Source organism: Canis aureus, chromosome 10, assembly GCF_053574225.1.
Source record: "Canis aureus isolate CA01 chromosome 10, VMU_Caureus_v.1.0, whole genome shotgun sequence".
Lineage (NCBI taxonomy): Eukaryota > Metazoa > Chordata > Mammalia > Carnivora > Canidae > Canis > Canis aureus.
Genome location: NC_135620.1, coordinates 42,186,260 through 42,214,143, shown reverse-complemented (window position 1 = coordinate 42,214,143; position 27,884 = coordinate 42,186,260). Strand labels below are relative to the sequence as shown.

The 27,884-nt window shown below is 39.1% G+C and overlaps 1 long non-coding RNA gene across 1 annotated transcript; it reads right to left on the bottom strand.

Moving 5' to 3' along the window:
- Positions 1-3,681: 3,681 nt before the first annotated feature.
- On the bottom strand, positions 3,682-26,356 carry LOC144321669 (uncharacterized). Its single transcript, XR_013387264.1, has 7 exons — positions 25,800-26,356; positions 22,925-23,016; positions 20,502-20,552; positions 19,277-19,318; positions 18,608-18,634; positions 16,911-17,041; positions 3,682-4,017 (listed from the first exon to the last, which is right to left on the bottom strand). It is a non-coding gene; the product is annotated as an uncharacterized LOC144321669 (long non-coding RNA).
- Between the last annotated feature and the right edge of the window lie 1,528 nt (positions 26,357-27,884).

Genomic DNA, 27,884 nt, shown 5'->3' with positions numbered 1-27,884 from the left:
AAGTCCCTATCTCTGAATTTTCAGTCTTACAAATTACTCTGTCTGTCCATGTGTAAAAAGAGGAGGGAAGGAAGGAAGGAAGGAAGGAAGGAAGGAAGGAAGGAAGGAAGGAAGGAGAAAAGAAAAAGGTGTTGGTTTTGTTTCAAAAATATATTTACAATACCAGGTTGTAAAGGCAGTATTAATTTGTAGAAATCACTACATCATTCTGCTAGCCTCCTTTATAGCTGGTGGTCACCTCTCTTGTCTAATCTCTGTTCGCTCACCCGACTTATATCCTGTTCTATCTACATTCAAGCAAACAAGACACATGCCTAAGATATCATAATATTTATATGGAAATGACAACTCATCTTCCCCCCCGTCTCATGGCAGACATTGCTAGCTGATAACAGTACTCTTTTCTCCCCACCCAGATGAAGCCTCAGAATCCTCCTCACTCCAGAAAACTAACACCAACTCATTTGGAATGAAACCTCTTTGTTATCTCCAATTTAGAGCCCAGTCCTCCAATCCAGTAGCTTCTTCACTGAATAACATTGCCTCTGCTGGTTATGTGGTCCTTGGTACATTTAATCCTCCTGAAATTCACTTTCCTCACCCATGAAATGAGAATCATAGAATTACCTACATTGAGTCTGTAATAAGAATGAATATAAAAACATTATGCAAACATACAGAATGACTGTTATTACCTTTAATATTATACAATGGTTTTATTCCACTCATTTTAATTGCTCCCCTCATAATTATCTTTCTCCCTCAGAATATTCTGGTCCACCTTACACAAAGTAGTGCCTCACCTAGCACAGTGTCTACACATAATTGGTTCTTCATGAACATTAGCCATCCCACCCCACCCCACCCTACCTCCACCCCACTATTTGTTCCTGACTCACTCCTGGTCATTCATCAACGATTAGTGTTTACAGTGTTTTCACACCACCATCTGCCCCAGTTAAATAAATTACAAAGCATAACATCTCAGGGGATCTAAAAACAATATCTTGAATGGTTTCACTATTCTGCAGCGTTCTTTTCGCACAGAGGGAAAACCCTGGAAAGAAGTATGTCAGTGACAGGGGCATCCCAAAGAGGATGATGACAGTGCTGCTGCTCTTCTGGCAATGGAATAAAACACTGATAATTTCCTATGTTCTGGTCATTGATCATTAATCTTTATACTGTCATATGTGATAATATTATTATCTTCACTTTAGATATCAGGAAACTGTCACAGAGAGGTTAAACAACTTTCCAAGGCCATGCAACTATTAAGTTGATATATTAGTGTTCTCCAGAGAAACAGAACCAATAGGAAATAGATGAAGATGTAGATATAGATGAGATTTATTACAGGATTGGCTCATGCAATTATGAAAGCCAACAAGTCCCATGATCTGCCATCTGCAACCTGGAGAACCAGGAAAGCTGGTGATATAATTCAGTCTGAGCCCAATAGTCTATGAATGGGAGTGGGGATGGGTGGAGGGATGCCAATGGTGTACTGAATCCGAAAATTCGAGAATCAGGAGTGTCAACCCTCATCCAAAGGCAGGAGAAGCTGGATGTCTTAGTTCCAGCAGAGAGAGAAATTTGCCCTGGCTCTGCTTTCTCATTCTATTCAGGCCTTTAATGGGTTAGATGATGTCCATCCACACTGGTGAGGGATCTTCTTTACCCTTTTTATTGATTCAAATGTTAATTTCTTCCAAAGACACTTTAACAGACATGCCCAGAAATAACATTTTACTGGCTATCTGGGCATCTCTTAGCCCAATCAAATGGACACATAAAATTAACCATCACAGTAAGTCATGCAGTTATTATGTAGGGATCCAAAACCAAGCAGTCTGGTTCTAGAACCTATATTCTTGTCTCACCGCATTTCTGCTTCCTCTTTCCCTACTTTCCTCTATGGATTTATGGAGGTTGTGTCAAACAGAATGGGATCTCTCAGGATGGTGTGTTGATGGGGCCAGACCCTCTTTCTCCTTTGGTCCCCTTCCTGCACCTACAGAACTGGATGGGCACTGTCTATGTGCTGTCCATTCTTACCTCAAGGCATGATTTGGCCTTTTAAATATCTCATGAAAAATTTTTGATAGCTATAGAAATATAAATGCATATATCGAAGTATCAGTAAATAGGTATGAAAAGGTTGAATGCAAAAGCAGTTGGAGACAGCAAAACAAACATAGGGTAAACATAGGATAAAGGAAGATTCTGGCTGATGGGGTAAAAGGCCAAAAACAGTCCTAAACTGCCAGAAAATCCATTCAAAAACTATTTCAGAGGAAGATCAATATTTACAACCCTATAATCCTTTCACAATGTATACATGTATCAAATCATCATGTTGTATACTTTATATATCTTATAATGTTATTTATCAATTATACCTCAATAAAGCTGAATAAAACCAATAAATATGGATTAACCAATATTTAATATAGTCCTTTTGTGCTTCACCTACATTTTCATCCTTAGGTTACAAAGCGGATTTTTTTAAAGAATTTATTTATTTATTCATGAGAGACAGAGAGAGAGGCAGAGACACAGGCAGAGGGAGAAGCAGGCTTATGCAGGGAGTCCGACGTGGACTAGATAACAACTCATCTTCCAGGATCATGTCCTGGACTGAAGGCAGCGCTAAACCGCTGAGCCACCAGGGCTGCCCACGAAGTGGATTTTAAAGGCAATCAAAATCTTGCAATATGGCTTACAAGAAATAGAAAGAAAAATTAATAAAAAGTGGGACAAGGAAATAAAAATATGCTAGTTATTGGGCTAATACATTAATAGCATTTTTAAGTTTATTTGCTTAGAATATTCAAAATTGACCTCTAAAAGGATCCTTATGAGTTAAAAAATACTGGTTATTTAACTTAATCCATTATTCAACTATTTCAACAAACATCTGTTGATATGCTTTCCACAAAGAGAGACATTTTTAGACAAATATAAACTAAGCTTTTGCCACCAACAATCATAAGTAGAATAAGTGCTAAAGAATGTGACTGAGCTGAGCACCAAGAGGTTCTTAGGTGGAAGGTCTGTTTTAGGTCAATAAATGATGGTTAAGACAAAACAAATTTAAACCCCTATAAACCAGATAATTCAGCAATTGCACTTGTCAAAGTTAACCTCGACCATTAGGTGGTCATTTGTGATATGAGAAGCCCTGGAGCCTTCTCCATGCCTCAAAATACATTTACAGAACTAGAAATTCTTCCAGTAAAAATTCATTCTTTTGAACCAGAAGGGTTTTCTGCCACCAAGCAATTATTTCTGGACTTATCTCCAGGCACCAAACAGTATTCACCCTCTCTTGCACCTGTGGATCTCTCCATGACTTTCCAACATGGACCACTCCATGCCTTTGCTAATGTCTTTGTCTCTCTTCCTGGACGGTGTTCTCCAACTCATTTCCTGTTGAACTAAGTATTCTCAAGAATGTCCAGGGCTTTTCACTACCTTCCTCATTCTCAAAGACATGATTCCTTCTAGAATTTTCTGAAGAATTTTATTATAACTCATCATGCTATATTATATTTTATGGCTATTATCATGCTACTAGACTTCCTTGTTCCCTTCGTGGTCTTTTTGTAATGTCTAGATATGAGCATCTTGAAGGCAGGAGTGCTAGCTTCTTTCCTTTCTTGTTTCTGTATCCCTAGTGTTTAACACAATATCCTACACATGACCCATCTTCAATAAAATTAGAAGGAGAAATGGAAACTGTTAGCAGCTTTAGAGTGTTTAGAGTCTTAAGAGTTGACAGCACATGCAGGAACTGAGAATAGGCTGGTGTGATGGTACTTGTAATCCTAAAAGCAATGGCATTCTTCAAACACAGAGTACATCAAGCTCTGTCTTAAGCATTTAACATGAATCAGCAAAGAACTGAGGCCTAGAGGGCTATATTAGCTGCCTCAGATTGAAGGGGGTAAATCTGTTCCAAACCTTGGCAGCCTGGCTTCAGCACTGGTACTCTCCATCACTCTGATTTTCTACCTAAAGAGGAAAAGAGGAGTATCATGAGTATGAACAAGGTGAGCAGAATTAAACAGGGGCTAGGAGACCAAAGACATATTTCACACATTCCACAATTCTGGTTTTTGTTGGAAGGAAAAAAAACAACTAACAAAAATCTCAATGTACATAAACCTATTGGAAGGACTCTGACATACAAGTTTGTGATAAAGCACAATTAGCTAAAACAAAGCCTTGAAAACCATCCCAAATATCTAAACAAGCATTTTACCCAGAAAGAGTCATTCTTGATTGAAACAAGGACAAACAACATACCTAAAGGAAGGAAAGCCACTATGGGCCATGCAATAGAAAATGTAAACTAAGGCAAGGACATTCACAGCTTTGTTTCCACTTAACTGATTGTTGGTCCTTCATAGGAGATAGTTCGAATCTATCACAATTCTAAAATTGAAATGTGCATCACCATCCAAAGACACTACAAAGTTTTGTTTATTATTAAGAAGTAATAAACAGATAGTGGAAAAGACCATAAGAAAGTAGCAAGACTCTGAAATGATGTACAAAAACAAGTCTTCCACAGATATAAAAATTCAGAGATGTAGAATCTGTGCAACCAGAGGTGATCCATATCCTGGCTCTCTCTGAGGAAGGAGTGACACTATGAATGGGCTACCATGACCAGCTGGAGCTTGCCAGGTTGAGCCTTAGTGATACTTCTTTCTAGTACTGCCTGTTCTCTGGACTGTCTCTTTCAAAGGAGGAATAACTGGGAGATTTTGCAATATTTAGAAAACCAAGGAGGCAGATTTCCTCTGAGATGTCTCAAGGACAGAAGCAACTTCAGATTCCTCCAGGTTTCAAATATTGACCAGGTTCCAAAGGAAAGTGCTGTCCCAGCTATCCGAGAAATGCTACAGCAGGTCCTCAACACTTTCAGCCTCAGTGTCTCCCAATCTCCATGGAATGAAAGCATGTAGAGAAACTCCTAAGTGGACTTTATCAGCAAACAGAGAAGACAGAGGCATGCCTGGAGCAAGGAACTGGGCAGAAGGATCATTCCTCCTCACAGAGGGAGGATTGCAGACTCAGAATAAAGAATTATTTCCAAGGGATCCATGACTATTTGCAAGACCAAAAGTATAGTAACTGTACCTGGGATGTCATCCATGTAGAAAACCAAAGGTGTTTTTTGTTCATGGAGCAGCTTACCAGAAGACTTCAGGACCAATAGGTCATTCACATAACTAATTTGGAGCTGATTGCTAGTATCATTTTTTTTAATTTTATTTTTTATTTTTTTTAATTTTTATTTATTTTTTAGTATCATTTTAGATATCTCCTCAAACCAGTGTGATATTTCTAAGCAACTTTTTCTTTCTTCTTTCTATGATTTAGGGTAATCTTGTCAGTCAATTTTCTGGATTGATAATTTTATCAATTACTCTTGGGGTGCCTGGATGACTCAATTGGTTAAGCATCTGCCTTGGGCTCAGGTCATGATCCTCCCTGCTCAGCAGGGAGTCTGCTTCTCCCTCTCTCTCTGTCCATCCTCCCCAGTTGTGCTCTCTCTCTCAAATAAATAAATAAAATCTTATCATTTGCAAATATTCATTTAATGGATTAGTTTACTAAAATCAACTAAATATTTATTATTAAAATAGTAATATATTTGATGATTCTATGTAAAACATTATTTTAAAATTAAATGATTCTTTTATTTCATTTTTACCATCAAATCTTCTAAATTCAGTGTTCTTATAACTGTGCAAAGGATCATCTTCAGACTGCTTCATTTAACAGAGAAAATAGTCATGTTAAACTATCTTTAAGATCATTTCACAATGCCGAAGGAAAGAATGTCTTGATAGTAGGACTATCAGCCAACAAAGAAGATTGTGGCAGCGATGAAAAATGTGGCAATTTCGATTCTCAGTAAGTCCTAAACTTGAGCAAGAGCAGAACATGTCTTGCACCCTAGCCATCATCCCAATCTTGAGCATGCCTATCTTATATTTTGGATGTCAAATGTGATTTTGTAAGAGAATGAGAACAAAGAAAAGCATGGGAAAAGTGATGGTAGTGGCTAAGAAAAAATGAGGGAAGGGAAGAAAGGTGGAGCAGGAATTTCTGAGATGCCCTCTTACTGTGTCTCTGCACATTGACAAGTGTGTAAAGCCCCCGAGGATGGTTGCTTCCCTTTCTTAGACTTCTTGTCTTCCACTTAAGCCCATCGGTGATAATTATCAATCATTGATGTCTATTAAATCAGTGTCATCTTCAAGTTTATGTGAAACATGGGGCCACATTCTCAATATCACGATTCATGCAGGGAAACTTGGACTCAGACATATAGAGAGGCATGTTCACATGGAGGCAGAGACTGGAGTAATGCATCTGTAAGTTAATGGAATAGCAAGCTTTGCTAGGGGCCACCAGAAGCTAGGAAGACGGCAAGGAAGGATCCTCCCTTATAGTCTTCAGAGAGAAGATAGTCCTGCCAACAACTTGATTTTGTATTTTTCACCCCCAGAACTGGAAGGGAATACATTGCTTTTGTTTTAAGCCACCTAGCTTGTGATACATTGTTTTGGCAGCCCTAGGAAGCCAATACTGTCACCTTGGTCCACTCTGCTCAGTGTCCACACATTGACCCAACTCATCATGTAGCCAGTGGTGGCCTCTCACTGATCATAAACTTCTCCTGCAGTACCATGCTCTCCCACATTCCCACAATCAGTTTTCTATGTGTTCATCTCTCTCACTACACTGATAGAGAATATGCATCATTCTTACCTTGGTTTTGAGTGGAGAGAAAAACAGTCTCAGAAAAGCCCACTAATCAGAGATGGTACCCATGGGAGTAATCAACTGGTTTTTGTGGTCTCTTAGTGCTTCCACCTTTCAAATGTTCCTGTTGCTAAGTTAAGAGTTAACACCTCTCCTGTGTGCACATCAAAAGTCGTGTGCTGCCTCAGAAACAGCTTGTGGCACTTCTTAAAGGCTCTGAAAGCTTTTGTTTATTTGTCAGTGTGTTTAATAGAGAATATATGCCATATATAGATTTATAGGATTTAAGATTCAGTGTTTTTTTTAAAGATTTATTTATTTATTTGAGAGAGAGAGAGAATTGAGTAGTAGAAGCAGAGGGAGAAGCAGATTCCCTGCTGAGCAAGAAGCCTGATGCAGAGCTCAATCACAGGACCCTGAGATCATGTCCTGAATTGAAAGCAGATGCTCAACCAACTAAGCCACATAGGCACTTCTACAGGATTTAAGATTTAGACTATAATATAATTCAGCAGTAAAATAAAAGTAACGTTAATTTGATCTTTTAAAAAATATTATTTCAGAAGACATTTACAAATTCTATACACAATGCCTTGGGATCCATATCTTCGAAACTAATTTTCAAAGAAATACAAATGTAGTCAGAGCAACAGTTGGAAATGTCTTTGGTTATTAGATTAAAAAAATCATTGACAATATGTTAAAAGTTGTTTTTTAAGAACTAAGAGCTAATTAAAATCCTAGGGGCATGTGCCTAAATATACATGTTTCTAAGTTTCAAAACCAAGGACTGATGATCACAACAGAGGCAGAGTGAGGAAGAATGAGCACATGACTTGGGTCAGAAAATCCAGCTCACAGAGCAACTGGGTGGCTCAGTTGGTTGAGTGTCTAACTCTTGATTTCTACTCAAGTCATGATCTCAGGGTCATGAGTTTGAACTCTAGGTTGGGCTCTGCACTTGCAGGGTCTGCTTGAGATTCACTTCCTCTTCCTCTGCCTCTTCCCCCACTCTCACACTCTCTCTAAATAAATAAATACATACATACAATCTTTTTCAAAAAATCCAGCTTTCAGTAAGTACCAAGTCTTGACCACCGTTTACTATGTGACTGGACAGTCACAATCCCTCTGAGGCTCATTTGCCTTGAGCCTAAAGACCTTATCAATATTATCTACCCTTCCTACTCATGAGCGAGATTAAATGGGATATCATATATAAAAATACTTTACCATATACAAACATATGGTAAAAATATCATATACAGAAATATAAAAATATGTTGAATATAATGTGAATCTTAAAACCCCTACAAAAAAATACATATTTAAGCCAATTCAAAAAATTATTTTTGTATTATTTACCTCTAGATTTTTTTAAACCATAATAAAACCTAACCAACTTAAACATATTTATTTAAGAACCAATAAGTTTATTTTTTTTTAAGATTTTATTTATTTATTTATTTATTTATTTATTTATTTATTTATGAGACACAGAGAGAGAGGCAGAGACACAGGTAGAAGGAGAAGCCGACTCCCTGCAGGGAGCCTTATGTGGGATTCAATTCCAGGACCCTGGGATCACACCCTGAGCAGAAGGCAGATGCTCAACCACTAAGCCACCCAGGCATCCCCCAATAAGTTTATTTCAAGAGGGACAATCTTCATCCCATTATAGCTTCCATCAGGTTGAGGTGATACTTACTTGTTATACAGAGTTAACATGTCAATTCTTATTAATTAGTAGCAAAAATATCTTAGCACCAAAATGGACGTATCACACTTTGCAAATTATGTATTTTAATTAAAAATTTATTGAATTTCAGCTATAATAGTGTGCCAGGCACTGTGCCAAGTGTGTGTGTGTCTGCATGCACACATGGGCACACACACACTCACACACACACACACCCCAAACAAAATCAAATTTATTCCCCACCACAATGCTGAGTAGTTAGAACTATTACTTTATAGATGAGGAAACTAGAGTGTAAAGCGATGAGTTCCTTACCTAAAAGGTATCTCTGGTAGTAACTGCAACTCAACTATTGTATTCATATTATTTTTGAAATGATATTTAACATACTTTAGACAATATATTGTTGTAGTTATCATTTTAAAGATTTTTCTCTTCCCTCATTAACATTATCTTGGTGGCTAATAGGATAAGTGTCCAACTCTTGATTTCTCCTCAGTTTGTGATCTTGGGTTGTGAGATCAAGCCCCGTGTGGGGCTCTGTGCTCAGTGCAGAATCTGCTTGAGATTCTGTCTCCATCTCACAATAAATAAAAATCTCCTCCTTTGCTTGTGTGCACTCTCTCCTTCTCTCAATAAATAAAATCTTTAAAAAAAATCATCATCTTTTAAAATACACTCTAACATTGTGGGGATTATATCCACCTTCAGCAATACCCAAACAGCACTATTGTGGATATTTTCCCAGATACAACAAAGGGTAAGTCGAACCAGCATAAGCCCTCCTGGATGCTGATAGACCTCAGGGAGCTAAGCTTACACACCCCTGCCTGCACTCCTGCCTCCCCACAGGTGGGGACAGTGAGATCACAAACACTTCAAAGATGAAATCAATCACATTCGGGTATAGCTGTCAAATCACCAAAGTAAAAAATGCTAAATATCTAATCACCAAAGATCTCACCACAGTATGTTTTTGGAAAAGTTAATAGTTTTCCCATCGGAATATTTCTGATGCTCAAAGGAATTTTTGAACATGTTTCCTCTCTGAGAGAGAAGGAGCCTTAGTTCAGAAAGAACAGAGATGAGAATGTGAGGATCCTTCCCTCTCCTGCTCAAGATAGTATCCTAGCTCCATTTATTAAATAAATTTAATCACTTTGTCTTCACAGCACTCTTACCCGTGGGTCTTAAAATGTGCATAGTCTCCCAAATGTGGAGAAAAACTTCCCTTGATAATGATATTCAGGATTTTCCTGGAATAGGATTCTTTACCAACCCCAAGGAATTGTTATGGGGTTACCTGCCAATATTCTTAATGATAGCTATTTCAAAGAACATTGAACACGTTTCAGGGGGAGCTACTCCTCTCTTGGCATCATGCCAGGTTGGGGGTGGGGTGGGGAGCCAGTACAAAGATTCCAGGGCTCAGAAAGCTCAAAGTATGAAGAAGAGGTATGCACACAAATCACTCTAGGACATGGTCAGTGTAAAGCCTGAAATGAGAAAGAAGATACAGAGAGGGGGAAATCTCTTTAGGCTAGAGGCAGAGGACATCAGTGGACCACAGAGAGCTTAAAGAGCAAGAAGTGGTTAATAACGCCAAGGGAAGGAGAAAGCCCAGGAAGATAGGGTCCAAAGGCAGGCCAAGTTGGCTGTGAATGGAAGGGGAGAGATAAGGCAACACCTGGAGTGAAAGCACAGTCCAGGAAGAGGAGTATATTAGTTGTGTCTTTATGTGCCTTGAGGGTGATAGATTCAATTTCTTTAATATGACAGCTGCCCAGAAAATGGGATGGTGATGGATGGGTATCTGAACAGCTTCAGATGTAATTAAATTAAGTTGTAGGGGAAAACACATCCTCTGGAGCACAGGCTGGAATTTAAGATTAGTGTAAAGACTAGCCAGTGTTCTGTTTGTTTAGTAGATAGCACCTTCTAGAATTCTGAAGCACATTCTTAAATTCAGCATCTAAAAAGCAATTTTGTGTGTAAAGGTAGTTTTTAAATCCCTAGAATTGGCCTGAGTTGAAATCTTAGCTTGGTGGCATGCTGGCAGCGTTAATTCCGGGTAAGTTACTTAAGTTATCTACATTCCAGTTTCCTCATCTGTAACATGGAGATATTAATACTCTATCCATCATAGCTTTGCTGGAGGAACAAGGGAGTTAACTCACATTCAGAATAGAGTGTTCAGAATAGAGACTAGCAATTCAACCATCAATATATATAGCTATCCTCATGATTATTCTACTTATTAATATAATGATTTGATCTTGTTTTGGTTATAGTTCTCATAAACATAAGGCAGTTTCTTTACTTCATTTTACATATGAAGCAAAATGTGTGAATGATTTGCTTTAAGGCTTCCTCCTAGCCAGAATTAGAACAAAGCTCCCAAACCTTCACTCATACACACCTTAGTCTCTGTTTAATATGAACAAATCTTTACACCAAGGGCTTCAAGACAGTCTGAAATTATTTTATACAGAACTGAAGTAATAAACATACGTGTGTATGTGTATATTAAGTCTTCTACATATCACATCTGCACTGAGTCATAAGTTTCACAAAAGTTAGATAAAATCTAATTGCATTACAGCAAAAAATAATAACAGTAGAAGTAAGAAATATTGAAATGTAGTGAAACATCCAAACTGATATTCATAATCAGCCCTACACTCTATGTGGGCTTAAGAGGGCTATGGTAAGAGTATGAACAAAACTGCAAAAATAATACCAAGGTTCTATGCAAGAAACACACCAGTGAAGCCATTGTCATGATTTTTCACTTACAGAAGGGTCACAACACACCTGTCCATCCTTGAAACACCAGCCCTTAGCACCTTGTATGGCACAAAGTTGGCCCATGACACACACCAGTTTGTTGAATTGAATGGGAAGGTAAGCCAAAGAGTTGAAAATACTCTAAACTCCGCTTTGAAAATTGGCAGAAGTATTATATATCCACTGAATACAGAAAGCAAGTGGAAATATTCAACAGATTGATAATCTGTAGCCACAGAGGAGATAATTCTAAACAGTAGATAAAAACAAAAATCAGTTTTATTAAGTATTGGGAGACACTAAATAATTGCAATTTGAGGAGTAGATTTCTTTTTCATACTGTACATAAACTAAAATAAGACAGCAACAACTTCAGTTTCCCAAGGTCAGCTGAGACACAAAAGGAAGGGAGAATGCAGAGGAAAAGGAATAACACTCATGTGGAGGTAGATGCTAAGCAAAATATGGTAGCGATTCATTCCTTCATTGATTCATTCATATATGCCAGCTCCCCCTCATTCCAAGAGCTCTTAAAGGAGTCAGTGTGGACAGCATAATATAATAAGCTTTATCTGTAACTGTGACTAAGTGTTTGGTAAAGGGTTACATTATATTTAAAGTTTGACTTTAAAAGTCAGGAAAATAGGGACTCCTGGGTGGCTCAGTGGTTGGGTGCCTGCCTTTGGCTCAGGGCGTGATCCTGGAGTCCTGGGATCAAGTCCTGCATCGGGCTCCCTGCGTGGAGCCTGCTTCTTCTCCCTCTGCCTGTGTCTCTGCCTCTCTCTGTGTCTCATGAATAGATAATTTTTTTAAAAAGTCAGGGAAATAGATGTTATATTTTACAACAATTTCTATCAAAAATCTTTACTTTTTCTTTTAAATTCCTGTGATGGAAGATTAAGTTGTTAGTAATGTAAAAAACTAGCCTGTATAGCTGATTCTGATTCTGCCCATGATGAAATCATTAGTATCCCACCACAAACCATCAGAAACTCAACAAAATACATCAATCTATTGTTTTCAGCACTGGACAAGAGACAATGTGCAGCTATGATTCTTAAGAGAACAGGCAGGGGTCCTTGGGAGGCTCAGGCGGGTAAGCTGTTAAGCGTTTGCCTTCAGCTCAGGTCTTGATCCCAGGGTCCTGGAATTGAGCCCCACCTCAGGCTCCCTGCTCAGCAGGGAACCTGTTTCTCTCTCTCCCTCTGCCTGCTGCTTATCCCCACCCCTGCCTCCTGCTTGTGCTCCCCCTCTCTGTCAGATAAATAAATAAAACTTTTTTAAAAACAAGCAAAATGAAGTACACATTCACACTTGTTTTTTGCCTGAAGGCACTCCCCAAATTGTGGTACCAGGAAGTAAATCCCAGAGAGTAGTAGTCTTGCTGGGCAGAGAAAAAGAGATCGGAGTTTGAGGCTGCCTGAAGTGGTTGGGAGCTGTCCTATAAAAAACTGGAAGAGAAAAGAGTGCCTGGGTGGCTCAGTCACTTAGGTGTCTGCCTTCAGCTCAGGTTGTGATCCCAGGGTCCTGGGATCGAGTTCCTCATTGTGGGGGGGAGGTCCCTGCTCAGCAGGGAGTCTGCTTCTCCCTCTCTCTCAGCCTCTCCTCCTGCTCATGCTTTCTCTCTCAAATAAATAAAATCTTTAAAAAAAAATTGGAAGGGCAAGAGAGCTATGTGCAGAGATAGAGGTCCAAATGTTTGCAGAGGCATCTCCTTGTGCATTTTGCCAGGGCAAGGGTCTGCAATACCTGGCTGTCAACAGCTACTGAATGCTGTACACCACACAGAAATTCCAGACCTTTTCCAACAGAGGAGGATTTTGGAGTTCCAACCACCTAGAGTAGAAAGACCTCACTAAATACCATGGTTATTTAGCTGAGACCCAAGAAAGGTCATGCCCTAGAAGGGCTATTCTAACCCTCCAGTCATGACTATTTCAGACCTTGAAATACAAAGATAAAGTCTTAAAAGCAATAATAAAGAAAAGATGCACAACATACAGGAAACAATAAGAATTACTGATGGCATCTCACCAAAACAATGTAAGCCAGAAGGCCACAAAAGGATATTTTTTAAGTACCAAAAGTAAACAAATAGCAATAACAACCTATTAACCAAGGATTCTCTATATAGAAAAACATCTTTTAGAAATAAGGTGAAGGGAGGCTGGGTAGTGTAGTTGGTTAAACATTCAACTCTTGATTTTGGCTCAAGTCATGACCTCAGGGTCATGGGATCAATCCCCATGTTGGGCTCCACACTCAGCATGGAATCAGCTTGAGATTCTCTCTCCTTCTCCCTCTACCCCTCTCACTGCACATACAATCTCTCTTTCTCTAAAATAAATAAATCTTCAAAAAATAAAAATGAGGTGAAATAAAGAAAAAACAGAGAATTCATTACTATAAGGCCTATATTACAGGAAATAGTTTTTAAAGTTCTTAAGGATAAAGAGAAATAGTATTAGATGACAATAAGAATCTATGTGAGGAAATAAAGAATCACAAAAATGGTAAATATATAGTAAATACAAAGGCCTTTCCTCATTTTAAATTTATTTAGAAGAGAATTGACTCCCTAATATACACACACACACAACTTATTGTGGGAGTTATCATGTATGTAGAAGTAAAATGTATGACAGAAAGAAATAGCAGAAATAATAAGAGAGGGAATAATCCCGTTTTAAGTTTCTTACAACACATGTGATGTGATATAATATGAATCCAATGTAGATTATCATAGGTTAAGGATATATATGATAATTCTTAAGCAACCACTAAAATATAAACAAAAATAGAGCCAAAAAGGTAATACAGGAGATGAAATGAAATCCCCAAAAGTACATGGTAATTCCAAAAATGTCAGGCAAGGAGAAAAAAAGATTAAGCAGGGCAATTAGAAAAGGCAAAAGATGGCAGGTATTAACCCAACCATTAGCAATAATTGCATTAAGTGTAAACTAAATAATTAAAAGGCAAAGATTGTCGGACTGGGTAATAAAGCAAGACCCAACTATATGCTGCTTACAAAAGACACGTTTTATTTTTTTTAAAGATTTTATTTATTTATTCATGAGAGACACAGAGAGAGAGAGAGAGGCAGAGACACAGGCAGAGGGAGAAGTAGGCTCCCTGTAGGGAGCCTGATGTGGGACTTGATCCCAAGATTTCGGGATCATGCCCTGAGCCAAAGGGCAGACCTCAACCACTGAGTCGCCCAGGTGTCCCAAGACACACTTTAAATATAAATTAAAAAATAGGCTAAAAGGAAAAGCATGGAAAAGGAGATACCAAGCAGACACTTATAAGTGATAAAGCTAATGTAACTGTATTACTATCAAAGTAGACTTCAAGCTTAACAAAATATTAGCAAATGAATCTATTAATAAGGATGATATATCATGACTTAGTGTGGGGTTTAGCCCAGTATAAGGTTAGTTCATCACATTAACAAATATAGTTTCAATCTGTTGGCATTGTTTTGATACCTTCAGCCACACAAAAACATTTTCTATAATCCTGACTGAACAGCTCTTCTAACACCTAGGTTGTCCAAATCATCTTCTAAATTCTACAACTTGTTTTTATGGCTTTTTTCTTTACGTTTAATTTTTTAATCCACTTGGAATTTACATTTTTATGTGGTATGTGATAGAGTTTCATCTTTTTTTCCCTCTGGATAGATTAACCAGGTGTGCCAGCCATTTAGTAAATATGTGATCCTTTTCCCACTGAGTTGAAATTTCAACTTTGTCAAACATTGAGTTCCTAAATATGTTAAAATCCATTTCTGGGACCTTCATTGTTTTCCCTTGTTTTGTCGTTTGTTCTTCTACCAATATAGTGTTTTATGATGTATTTTATTGCCGGGTAATGCAAATCCTTCTCAATATTCCTCTTTTTTAATTACTTTCTTGGCTATTCTTAAATATTTCTCTGTATGGGCTTTAAGAGTATTTTATTCAATAAAAAAAATCTCCTTAGGATTCTAATTGGAATTACCTTTCATTTATTGATCAATTTGGGAAAATTTTAATTTGGGGGCTATTAAGGATTCTATCTAAAAACATGGTCTGTTTCTCCATTTGTTTCATTTTTTAAATATCCTACAATAAGATTTTATAGCTTCCTTCTTAAGAATCTGTATCTTTCTTCTTTATTTCTAGATATCTTTACTTTTGTTACTATTATGAATGGATTTATAATCTTGTCTTCTTTTTTTTTTTTTTTTAAATTCTGCCTCCCTCCCTCCTCCTCTCTTGTCTTCTTTTTAATTGATTATTGTTTTTATAGAGAAAGGATTTGTAAATCTTTTTAAAATTAAGGCTCCTTTCTGGCCTCTTGGAAATGTGGGATGAGATCAGCCAGCCCTAGAAAGGCAAGCCTAGCTCACAGGATCATCAGGATGAATCAGGACCAGTCCCAAATTTTGTTGTAAATCTCTGCCTCCTGGTGGCTCCCTTACCTAGCTACTCTCTGATTTGAGTGCTTCTGCAGTTTTTTTCTGTTCTTCCTTGGCTGAATTCTATTTGCCCTCTATCCAGTGCCACCCCTGCCCCTAAAGCAAGTCTCAGGTGTTGGGGGCCAGCACATGACTGGATTTGTCCTCTCTTACAGGAAGGCTAACAGACACCACCCAAGCAGTCTCAAGCTATATGGGATAAGACTTTTATACCAGCAATATAAAAGAACTAACCATCTTCACAATGGCCTTAAAAGTAACATATGCAGTAAAGATTATTCTTAATGAATAATCATTATGAATTTTAAGAGTGGCCATTTCAATGTGGTTATATTGGGCTAATAAACTTTATAAATTAACAGACTAAATCTCAATGCAGGGTTAGCCTCAGCAATGACGTGAAGTAATTTTCTTTATCTTCCCTTGACCCTGGTACCTAATGTGCTAATAATACAATTTAGCCATCTTGTTTTCCCCTACTGCTGCACCCTAAAAAGACCCAATCCTTGCCTACGCTTAATACCCTTAGCTGGAGACAAGGAAATCAGATTTTTCTGTCTGCACAATAGGCCAACACGGCCAAGAAAACCTGTCTCCACTTCCTGCTTCTGTCCAGCCAATCCTTATTTAGAGAACCAACCATTTCGTACCTGGGTTTAACCTTGGCTTTTTGACCCGGCCCCTATCAGGCCCTCCTCACTTCTGAATCTGCCTCTGTTCCTCCCCACAGTGGTCTCCATCCTAACCATCCACTTCTTTTCTTTTTTTTTTCCTCAAAGATTTTTATTTATTTATTCATGAGAAATACAGAAAGGCAGAGACATGGGCAGAGAGAGAAGCAGGCTCCCTGCAGGGACCCTGATGAGGGACTTGATCTCAAGACTCCTGGATCACGACCTGAACCAAAGGCAGATGCTCAACCACCGAGCCACCTAAGTGCGGCCATCTACTTATTTTCTATGACTCCTTCCCAATTCAGAACATGTGCTGAACATTCTTGCCGGAGTTCTAGCTCCTGAATTTTATTTCATTCATTTCAAAATTCCTTTGTCTACCAGAGCTGATCCTTCTCCAACCATCACAACCACTGCCACCCCTGCACTCCAACACATACACCTGTTCCATCTTCCATAAGTTTCTACCAAATTTGACAGGCTGTATCCAGGGCTCTACCTTTAAACTGCTGGAAGAAGTCATCTGCTGGGCTTGCAGAACCCTGGCCTCATTCTTATCTGAAGCTTGACGGTGATCTCATTTGATCCTCACATGAGAAGCAGGCTAGGGTCTGCAATATGACTTTCGCTCTAGAAACAAAGGAGATGAGTTTCAGAGACATTACTACTTGTCCAGTATCACAGAGAAGTAATCTAGACTTAAACACTGGTCTTCAGACTGAAAACTTCTTGTTTCCTGAAACTGTTTCTTCCTGTTTCTAAGCATACTTTAAAAAAAAAAAAAAAAAGCAGCCATTTGAAAATACCTTGAGGTTGGAGACCATAGCTTTTTGTCTCTAAATTCATTCTCTCTCTCAAATATCTTAATAAGGGCCCACTTAGCACAAGGTCATGCAAAAATATTTTTGATAAGCACACAATAAATCTGTGGAAAGTATATACAAACAGCAGAATGAAAATATAAACCAATGCATGAATAAGGAAGTAAGAACATTAACATCGCTTACAGCCGATGGCTTTTCTAGAAACAGTTTTTACAGAGAACACATATTTGAGATATGGAATAAATCATGGGTTTATAGAATATTAGAACCAGATCATAAAGATCTTTATGGTCTTTTTATCTAATTCCCTTCAAATGACAGAATTTCAACATTGAGAAGGCAATAGGGAGTAAAGCAATCTGAGGTGTAAGCCCTTTTTCTTTGTTCATCAGAAACCGATTATGCAAGGAAAGAATCTTTTCGTCATTTTTCTTTTGGGACTAGCATTTCCTACCATTATTCAGCTATGTAAATGCACAATATGAGCTATCTTCGTCTATTTAAACAGCCACTGTAATTCAATAACTTTTAGGTAAGTTGATATTTAAGTGCTTAGATTGTTTCTTTTAACTTTATTCCTTTTGTTTTGGACTTTCCTTATTCAAAAAGTGATTACAAAAGACATTGCTGGTTTTTCTTCTTCACTTTCTGTATATCATACAGTCTTAAATTCTTAAAGCCTAATCCATTTTTAAAATCTTTTACCTTAGAACACCAAAAAGCAATCGTGCCTTCAAAAGTGATTTAAATGCTAATGATTATAATGTTATTTAATGAGATCAATATAGAAGTGATCTTTTTGAAACTATTTATATCTGCAGCCCAAATAATATTTTCATCATTGCAAAATTAAATCTTATCTCAAAAATTATCATACTAAGTTGGTTTTCTGTGGGTGACTCCTCTAGTTTATAAAGTGAATTGATCTAAGAAAAGCAATTCTCAGTAATCACAGACAATGGCACGGAGCAAGAATGTATAGAAATGAAAACTGTATGTGAATTTAAATAAAACCTGAACTGTAAATAACAGTTTTGAAATATACTAATGTGATTTTCTCTTTTGCATTTCTTTGTATGTGACCTTCTTCCTAGCCTGCCAGAGGCATTCTTTTGCCTCAGGAGATTTGGGCTGGTTGTAGTAAGACTGACAAGGTATAGAATGAGTCTCAGCCTTTATCTATCAAAGTGGCCTTTCCAGTTCCTAGTGAGGCCATGGTTTTGAGAGCCACACTTTGTCAGGAGGAAAAAGAATTCCTAAATTCCCCAAGGCTCCTCTCATGATAGCAAAACTTGGAGAGCTATGGATTGAGTTTTACAATAAGCCACAGGGAAAGAAAATTTAGTATATATGTCGGTTAGTGAAGACATACCTGTCTCGGGAATTAGCAGGGAGATTCCTAGGATAGGGGGAAAGAGAGATTCTTTTAAAAGGAAGCTATAGTACGAAAATATCTAGAGCCAAAGCCCATTTCTTTCTCTGCCTCCCACCCCCAACTTCTTGTCCCAGGTATAAACCAAATCACAAAGCAGGGCAGGGACTTGGGGAGGACAGGAGGTTGCAAAATAAGGAGCTGCTTCCTTTCAGGCAGGCAATGCTGACAGGGTGTATCTGCTTAAAGTCTGCACCCTAAGGGCTGACTAGCCTCATCAAGTCTCCACTCTACTACAAAGATGGTCGTAGAAATATCCTGAGTGACATAGAAGAATCAGAGCCATTGGCGTAGTACCCTAGTTTCTCAGACAGATGCTGGAAAGCCTGTAGGCTCTGAGAGCAGCATCACATTCAGCCCAGTGCTGTGTCCAGCATGATGTGGGAAAGATAGGGAGATGCCTACATCATGAGCCTGAAATAATGTGACTGATTCCTCACAGCTTACTCCAAAAGTTTCCACATGACCCCTGTGAAAGTTAATAGAAGGAAAATCCCAGAAGGAAATCTCAATGAGGATGGAGTTGGGAGGCTGGCAGGGGTACACTCATGCTTTACCATTTGCAAACATAAAGGACAAGACATATCTTGCAGATGGGTATGAACTTACCATCCCAGCAGGGGGAAGAAAGGCTGCCCTCTTCCCTGGCACCTGCCCAGCCAATGAGAGACATTCACAACTTAGCCAATGAAACTCCCAGTTTACTCCAATGGACTTTATGTTTCTAACAGCTTTCCCAACATCCCCCTGTCCTCTATAAAAGAGCCTTCCTTTCCTTGGTTGGAGGCAGTCCCCTATATAGTTTTGCTGTAGCTTGCTCTGCTTGGGCTGCAATTCTCTGCCATTCTCCAAAAAACCTCACTTTGCAGGTAAGATAACCGGCAATTTTATCTTTTTATTTTTTATTTTTTGGCAATTTCATTTTTTAAGGTTAACATCACTCAGTGATTGGAAGTGGGATCTAGAGAAGACCCCCAACAACTCTGAGGCTGGTGAGCAAACAGGTGTGAGTACCAGCAGAGCCCTTGGACTCACTGCTTTCTGTTCTACCCTGCCATCTGAGGGTCATATTTCTCCTGGATTTTGGGCAGCTCTCTCTCCAGGCCTTATCTGGGATGTGTTTTAAGGCCTTGGGGTTTTCTTTCTCTGAGGATATTGGTTTGGCCTTCAGCCTGACTCCTTTTCAGAACCAGACTATTTCTGTCAGAACTGCTGGTCTTTGGTCTGATTTCTTTGGAACTGGATTGTTCCTCTAGGAACTGGGCTGGCCTTTGGCCTGAGTCCTTCTGGAACCAGGCTGCTCCTGGTGCAACTCTCCTGTTTAGGAAGTTTTCTCTTTGCTGTAGAGAAAATCCTCTAAGAGGAGCACCTGGGTGGCTCAGTGGTTGAGTGTCTGCCTTTGGCTTAGGTCATGATCCTGAGGTTCTGGGATTGAGTCCTGCATTAGGCTCCTCGCATGGAGCCTGCTTCTCCCTCTGCCTATGTCTCTGGCCACCCCCTCTCTCTGTCTCTCATGAATAAATAAATAAAATCTTAAAAAAAAAACAAAACCTCTAAGAAATGGGATTCCAGTCATCAAAATGCTTTGAGGGTACCCTCGCCCCAAATCGCCCAACTAGACTCTGGCCAGTTTTATGTTGAAAAGCTATGGCTCCTTAGTGTGCATATTTATAATCAAGTGGACTGATTTAACCAAAAGTAATCTAGAGCTTCAGTGGCCTTTAAGGGGAATTTTGATCTTCCCAAACTTGTTTTACTCAAGATTAAATTAGAAAGCCATGGCTCCCAAACAAACAACCCCAAACCTGAATGGGATGCCTATCTGAAAAGGTACCTTGAGGCTTCCAGATGTTTTGAGGATCCTAAGTTTGCCTCTGCAAAATACCTGCAGCAAACAATTGAAGGGAGTCAAAATGGTTCCTGAGGACTTTTTCCCCATCTCCCATCTTCTTTGTCCTCAGGCATGTGGCAGCCGACTTGTGCTCAGCGCCCCACCCCAGCACCATGCTATTTTCTTCTCTTTGCCAAACTTCCCATCTCCTCCATTTCTCACCCTACTTGTTCTTGAAAGTATGAAAACCTGCCTCCTTAAAATTAAGTCTGCTGAGGATCTAAACAAAACTCAAGTTTCTTATGTTACCCAGGCTAAGGCTGAATTGTGAGCCATAGTTAATGAGTTTCCTAAAATGACTGACGACTCCCGTAAGTTTGCTGAAGAGTTTAATCTAGTTATTCCAATTTACCAACCTGATTTCTCAGATTTATATCAGTTAGCCCACAAGCTTATTGATGAGGACCAGACTAAACATTGGATGAAACTAGCCAGAAGGGAACATTCTGAAGGAAATTTAGAGAAACTCCTGACTTTTTTTTTTTTTTTTTCTTTTTTTGGTAAGTAATCTCTACCTTCAACATGGAGCTTGAACTGAGGACCCTGAGATCAAGAGTTGCACTATTTACCAGCTGAGCCAGCCAGGTGCCCCCAAGCCCCTAACTTTTTTAAAAAATTGGATGGATGGATGGATGGATGGATGGATGGATGGATGGATGGATGGAGGAAGGTGAGGGAGAAAGAGACAGAATCTTAAGCAGCCTTCACACCCAGCATAGAGCCCAAGTCGGGGCTTGATCTCCCAACCCTAAGATCATGACCTAAGCTGATATCAAGAGCTGGATGTTTAACTGGGATGAGCTACCCTGGCACCCAACCAAACCCTTAACTTTTGACAAGATGGTGGAGCACTGGCTGGAAAGCTCCACCAAGAAATTACAATAGCTTTTCCCATGCCTGCTGATTGGAACAAAATTCAGGCTTGCACACAAAAGCCTGATGAATTTGTTCATGACTGTTACAGTCAACTCCAAATAGTCTTTGAAGAATATTCTGGTCTTTAGATGTTGAGTCCATCCAGGTAGCATTTAACTCTAAGATTATTAACTGGTTGAACTGGGATATTTCTCTTTTAGCTAGGACCAGAATGGAATGGGAAATTACCATTCCAGATTTAGTTAATTTGGCAAACCAGCTCACTTACAACCTAGATAAGTCACCTAAAAGAAAGACTGCTAGGGGTTCCTGGGTGGCTCGGCCAGTTAAGCATCCTGCTCTTGATTTTGGCTCAGGTCATGATCTCAGAGTATGAGATCAAGCCCCTGGTCTGGCTCCAAGCCCAAAGATCTCTCTCCCTCTGCCACTACACTCTCCCCCCTCCTCTCTAAAAGAAACAAAACCCCACTAAAATTGTCAATTTTCAACTCCACCAAATGTAGGCCCCTAAATAAAACGAAAATCTCTTCATTTCTGCTGTTATTGCAAAGATTCAGGGCATTGAAAAAACAAACTGTCACAAATTTAAGTGCTCCATGCTCAGAGAAACCAGTCTCCAGATTGGGAATGAATCTCCCTCTGTCCATGTTGACACCAGAGCTCCACTCTCGATGCTGAACCCCAATGATGTAAATCAGCCCCTGCTCAAAGTACCAAAACAGTTCAGATGTTGGAGGTCCTCTAATCAACTTCTATGGGTTCCTGTCTCTGAACCTACTCCCTTTTGTCTAAGCCCTTTGAGAAATACACATTCTTCTCCTTAGTTCCTCTGGCCCTATTCATTCAATGACCCGACATTTCTTAGAAAAGTATCTTGCCTGAATTTCTCCCAAAAGGGGGAAATAATTCTAGATTTTGATGGAAATAATCAAAATAGCCAACCAGGGGAATTCAACGACACTTTGACATCTTTTATTCATTTTTATTGGATCAGCTACCATCCTGTTTATGAACAAAATCCTCACCTGATATTGGCAGATTCCACAGTGCACTTCCCATCAAGATTCAAATAGATCCCTCAAAACCTCTTCTATAATTAACATGCTATTAATAAAAAGGTGCTTGAAGGCATCAAGCCGGTAATAGAAGATTAAAAGTGTTAGGGCCTCATTTTCTCCTGCACTAGTCCCCCCTACTACTAGTGTACCCATGAGAAAACTCAGTGGCTGACAGTGGAGGTCTGTCCAGCACCTCTAAGCAATAAATAACATTGTTATCTCTTGGCACTGTGTTGTTCTCATCCCCCATACACTAGGGACATCCGTTTGTACTGAAAGTAAATATTTCACTGTAAGTAACCTATGCAGTGCCTGTTTTAGTATTCCAGTTGATCAGGATAGTCCATTTGCTTTCAGGTGGGAGGAAGGGAAATACACTTAGAGAGTAATGCCCCAGGGTCTCACTGAGAGTCCTTCTTATTTTTCACAAACCTTAAAGGCTGATTTGGATGATAGATGATTGTCTGCAGATTCTTCTAGTTACAATACACAGATGAGTTGCTTCCTTGCCCTCCTTCTCAAACCTGTTCACAGGAAGATAGCATCTACTCGTTAAAACTTTTGGCTTTAAAGGGACATAAAGTTTCCAAAGAAAATTTATTTGCTCAAACCCAGGTTTAATACTTGGGGTATCTAATCTCAAATCAAGGTCTATATTTGGATCCAGATGAAACCCCTCATGACCGCTTAATGCTGACAAGTTACCTTTTGAATACCCATGACAATGTACAGGAAACTCCTTAAACATATGCAGATTTTCCATGGTTTACTGGTGGTTCTTATTTAAAGGATAAAATTGGAAAATATCATGCTGGATATGCTCTTGAAACTCCTTTTGAAGTCACCGAAACAGTGCCTTTACATTTGGTCACTTTAGCCATAGAGACTGAATTCTATACCATTACTTGACTTTAGCCAAGGCTAAAACCACAGACATCCATACTGATAGCTGGTAGACCTTTGGGGTAACTCATGACATTGGAATATTATGGAAACAATGAAATGTCCTTCCCTCTGATGGGAATGAAATTTAAAATGGCTTCTATGTCCAAAATTTATTAGATGCTTTGCTTTTTGTCTAATGCTTTGGCTATTACAGTCCCTGGGCATTCCAGATTCAACTCCCAGAGTAATCTACTTCACTAATATTTCTGCAAAAAGTGCTGCTCTCAAGGAAACCAGTAGCCAGATCCCTATTTGGATTCTTTGGATCCCTGGTCCAAAGGGATTGCTCTCCCAGCATCATTTGGAAAAATGGACAAAAGACATCCAGCAATTGGCCCCAGAGAGAGAAAAGCAATACGGAAATCTAATCATTGTTGGCTCAATAAAAAGAAAATACTGGTTTGGGCCAAAGAACAATCTGCCCTTGACAATAAAAATCTAAAATTCCCAATTCTTACCACTGTATCTGCGTTAAACTATCAGACTATTGACAAAATCATGGCAATAATGAGCCAATATTGGTGGTGAGAAATTAATGAGACTCCAAAAATTGCCTACCTCACTTGTCCCACCTGTCCAAAGTATATTCCAAGGAAACGTATTTATACACATGGATCATACACCTTCTCCCTCTCATGGATAAATGTTTTAGTCTTGGTTTATATGTTTTCTCACTAGATCCAAACTTTCTCCTGTAGACAAGCCAATGCTGCTTCTGTCAGAAAAGATTAGCTCTATCTGGGAACCCATTTTACTAGTCAGGTGGTTTGATAAGCCTTTGCTATTTGACCAGTTTTAGAATACTTCCCTTGTACATACCATCCTCAATCCTCAGGGTTAGTCACATGTACTAAAGGGCACTATTGAGACTCAGTTGGCAAAATCTGTAGAGACCCTACAAATACCTTGGCCAAAAGCATTGCCATTGGTCTTCTAAATCACAGATATATCCCTTGGGAACTCATAGACTCTTGGCCTTTGAGAGAGTCACAGGTTGTCTAATACACTTGGCCCCTGCCTTCTTTGGCTCATGGTTGATAAAAGGAAATATAATTCAATAGCATAAAGGCCTAATATTGCTTCTATTAAAAATAACCACGCTTTGACAGAGCAATCTTCTGGGAGATGATGACCTTAAGGATCACATCTTGCAACCTAGAGACTTCTGTTGAGAAAGACACCTCCAGAGAAACTCTTCTACCTCACTGGAAAGACTTGTATCAGAAACTGCTAACTAACCCTTGTGCCATCAAACTCCAGGGTATAGACTCTTAGATTCATCTGACATATTTAAATGAAGCACCAAACCCTGGCTGGACTCACATACCATCTGGTGGCCTGAAAGGAAATATTTCCTGGAATTGAAGCAGATGCCATCTGATGAGACTCTTTCCCAAGATGTCTGGGCCAGGCCTGTACACCTTTTTCTTACTGTTGCTTTCTCTCTTTTCTGGAAAGACAATGCCCCTGCCTGCATTTCTCAAGCCCTTGTAAGAGGAAGGAACCTCTTATTTTGTTTATGGCCTTTTGGAAACAGCCTCATCATGATCCCAGGACAGTTTAATTTTTCATTTGCTTTTTTTGAAGGGTTAGAAGGTTCAGAACTCACAAAGGTCTTCTTTAATCTAAACTATTAACTGGCTTTGGATTCTTATCCAGATTGATGTCCTCTGAATGTATAAACTTACAGGCTGTATTATCCATAACACATTTAGTTACAAACATCTTTTGAGATGTCATCTCTCGAGAAGACAATACTGCATTCAAATGTCTTTGAAATTTTGCTTTTTTTGCAAAAAGTTCATCAGCTATTGTTTCATGTTTATACTTGCACCATATCTTCCCAAACATACTTGCTTAATTCTTTCAGTGGCCTCTTGGAGTATTCACTGTTTTGCTTTCATAGTTACTTTAAGTGGATACTTCCAGAAGGCACACATGTCTTCGGAGTTGCCTTGAATAGGGAAAAGCTCTCTCCCCTAAGTCAGGATAAGTGTCAATAAATATTTCAGTTGGCTACTTGCAGACCTGGTGGCCTGGTCTAGAACCATGTGATAATTTGGAATTGCTGTTACTTCTATTTTGTATGATTAAGTTTTGTATTTTGTTGCCTACAAAACTTGTTAAAAATTATGTACCCAATAAGGTGATGCTGGCTCAATGCTTTGGGATGATGTTGAGAAGGTATGAACTTTAGGTGGGAGTACCTAAGAGTTTCTTCCTCCTAACCATCCTTGTTAACTCAGATGTGGCCTTACATCTTCTAATTGCTATGCACTTTCCCCTGAAAATAGGACGTGACACCCAGGAAAGGTCCCTCCTGGCACTGAGGGACAAAACCACTAAATATGGAAAACCTTACTGTCAATCCACAATGCTTTCGAAGATCTTGATCAAAAGGGGGAATGTGAAAATTAATCATGGAAATCTCATTTAGAATGGAGTTGGGAAGTTAGCAGGGGAAATTCTCTCTCGTGCTCTACCACTCATTGCCAGTAGCAACCCCAGCAGGAAGACACAGACTTTGCATATGAATATTACTCTACTATCCCAGCAGAAGGAAGAAAGTCTTTATTCCTGCCCTGGCAATAGTCCAGCCAATGAGATCGGTCACAACTCAGCCAATGAGAAGCCACTATATTTCAAACTCCCAGTTTCCTCCAATGGACTTTTTGTTTATAACAGCCTTTCCAGCTCCCCACTTTCCTCTATAAAAGAGCATTTACCCTTGTTTGGCAAACTTGCCTATTGTTTCACCTTCGCTTGCTTTTTGCAGATTATAGTTCTATGCTATTCCAAATAAGCCCACTTTTTTGCTGGTAAACTAACTGGCACTGTTCTTTTTTAATGTTAACACCCTTCAGGAGGGTAGGAAATCAAGAGGGAAGGGAAGGACCAGCAGAGGCCTTGGAGGTAGAAAAGTAGGCTGACAAGACAAGGACAAAAAATGAGGCAACGTGGTGAGGGAATGGTCATAATCAACAACAGGTGGGTTCATTTTGACGTCAAGCGATCCAGTGAGGACACTGCGCTTGCACAGGGCCCTCGAGGTTCTAAATGACAACCCAAGGACCTGTGTGTATAAGTGAGACCAGTCTTCACCGCCTAGGGATTGTGTGAACTTGCCCACTCACCAAGGTGCCCTGGGGAGAGGAATAGTAACTCAGAGACTGAAAGGAGGATTTTGAGTTGTTTTTAGACAAGTTTTATTTTGTATTATTTTTCCTTATACTCAATGGAGTGGAGGTTCACAAACAAGAATAAATCAGTTATTCAAAGCAAACAACCGAGGGTAGCTAGGTGGCTCAGTTGGTGGGGCGTCTGCCTTCAGCTCAGGTCATGATCCCAGGGCCCTTGGATCCAGGCCAGCATTGGGCTCCCTGCTCAGTGGAGAGCCTACTTCTCTCTCTCCCTCTGCTACTCCCCCTACTTGTGCTCTCTCTCTCTCTGTCAAATAAATAAAAAATCTTAAAAACAACAACAAAAAACAAAGCAAACAATCCAAAGACTACATTTCTCATTATAAACTAGCATGTTGAATCTTGGGTTTATTGAAGTGTAACTGACATAAAATAAATGGCACAAATTTAAATGTGTAAGTTTTAAGGTAAGTTTACACCTGTGAAACAATCACCACCATCAAGTCACTGAACAGAGCCATCGTGCATACCCCTTGGGAGACCCTCTCTTCTGCCACACCCTCCCTCATCTGTCCTCAGGCAACCACTGATCTTTCTGTCACCAAAGATTAGTTTCTATTTTCTAGAATTCTATATAAATAGAATCATACAGCATGTACTCTTTTTATCTTATCTGGCTTCTTATGCTCAATATAGTTATTTTGCTTCATCCGTGTTGTTGATTGTATCAGTAATCAATTCCTTTTTTATTGCTGAATAGTTGTACGGACTTGCCACAACTTGTTTATCCATTCATCTGTTGATGGCCATTGGGTTGTTTCCAGTTTTTGTTTATTATAAACAAAGCTGTGTGAGAGTTCCAGGTCTACTGCATCATGACCAACACTTCATATAGTGAGTATTTTTTCATGTTATCCATCCTCATAGGTGTGCAGTGATACTGTGTTTTTAATTTGCATTTTCCTAATGACTAATGATGTTGAGTGTCTTTTCATGTTCTTGCCATCTGGGTAGCTCTTTGGTGAAGTGTGTGCTCAAATCTTTTGACTGTTTTTTTATTCGGTTGTTTGCTTTAGGTTTTACATAGACTTACATTTTGACTGTATTATTTATGATAGAGTATTTGTGAACAAATACTGAAGAATCATATGAAGCAGGTTAATATAGCATGGTGGTTAAGAATTCAAGATCTAGAGACAGACTAAAGTTCTAATCTCAGTTCCAACATTTACTAGTTGTGTTGGTCTTGGACAAGATAATTTAACTGCTCTGATCTTTTTTCCTCATCTATAAAGTTGGGTAAGAAT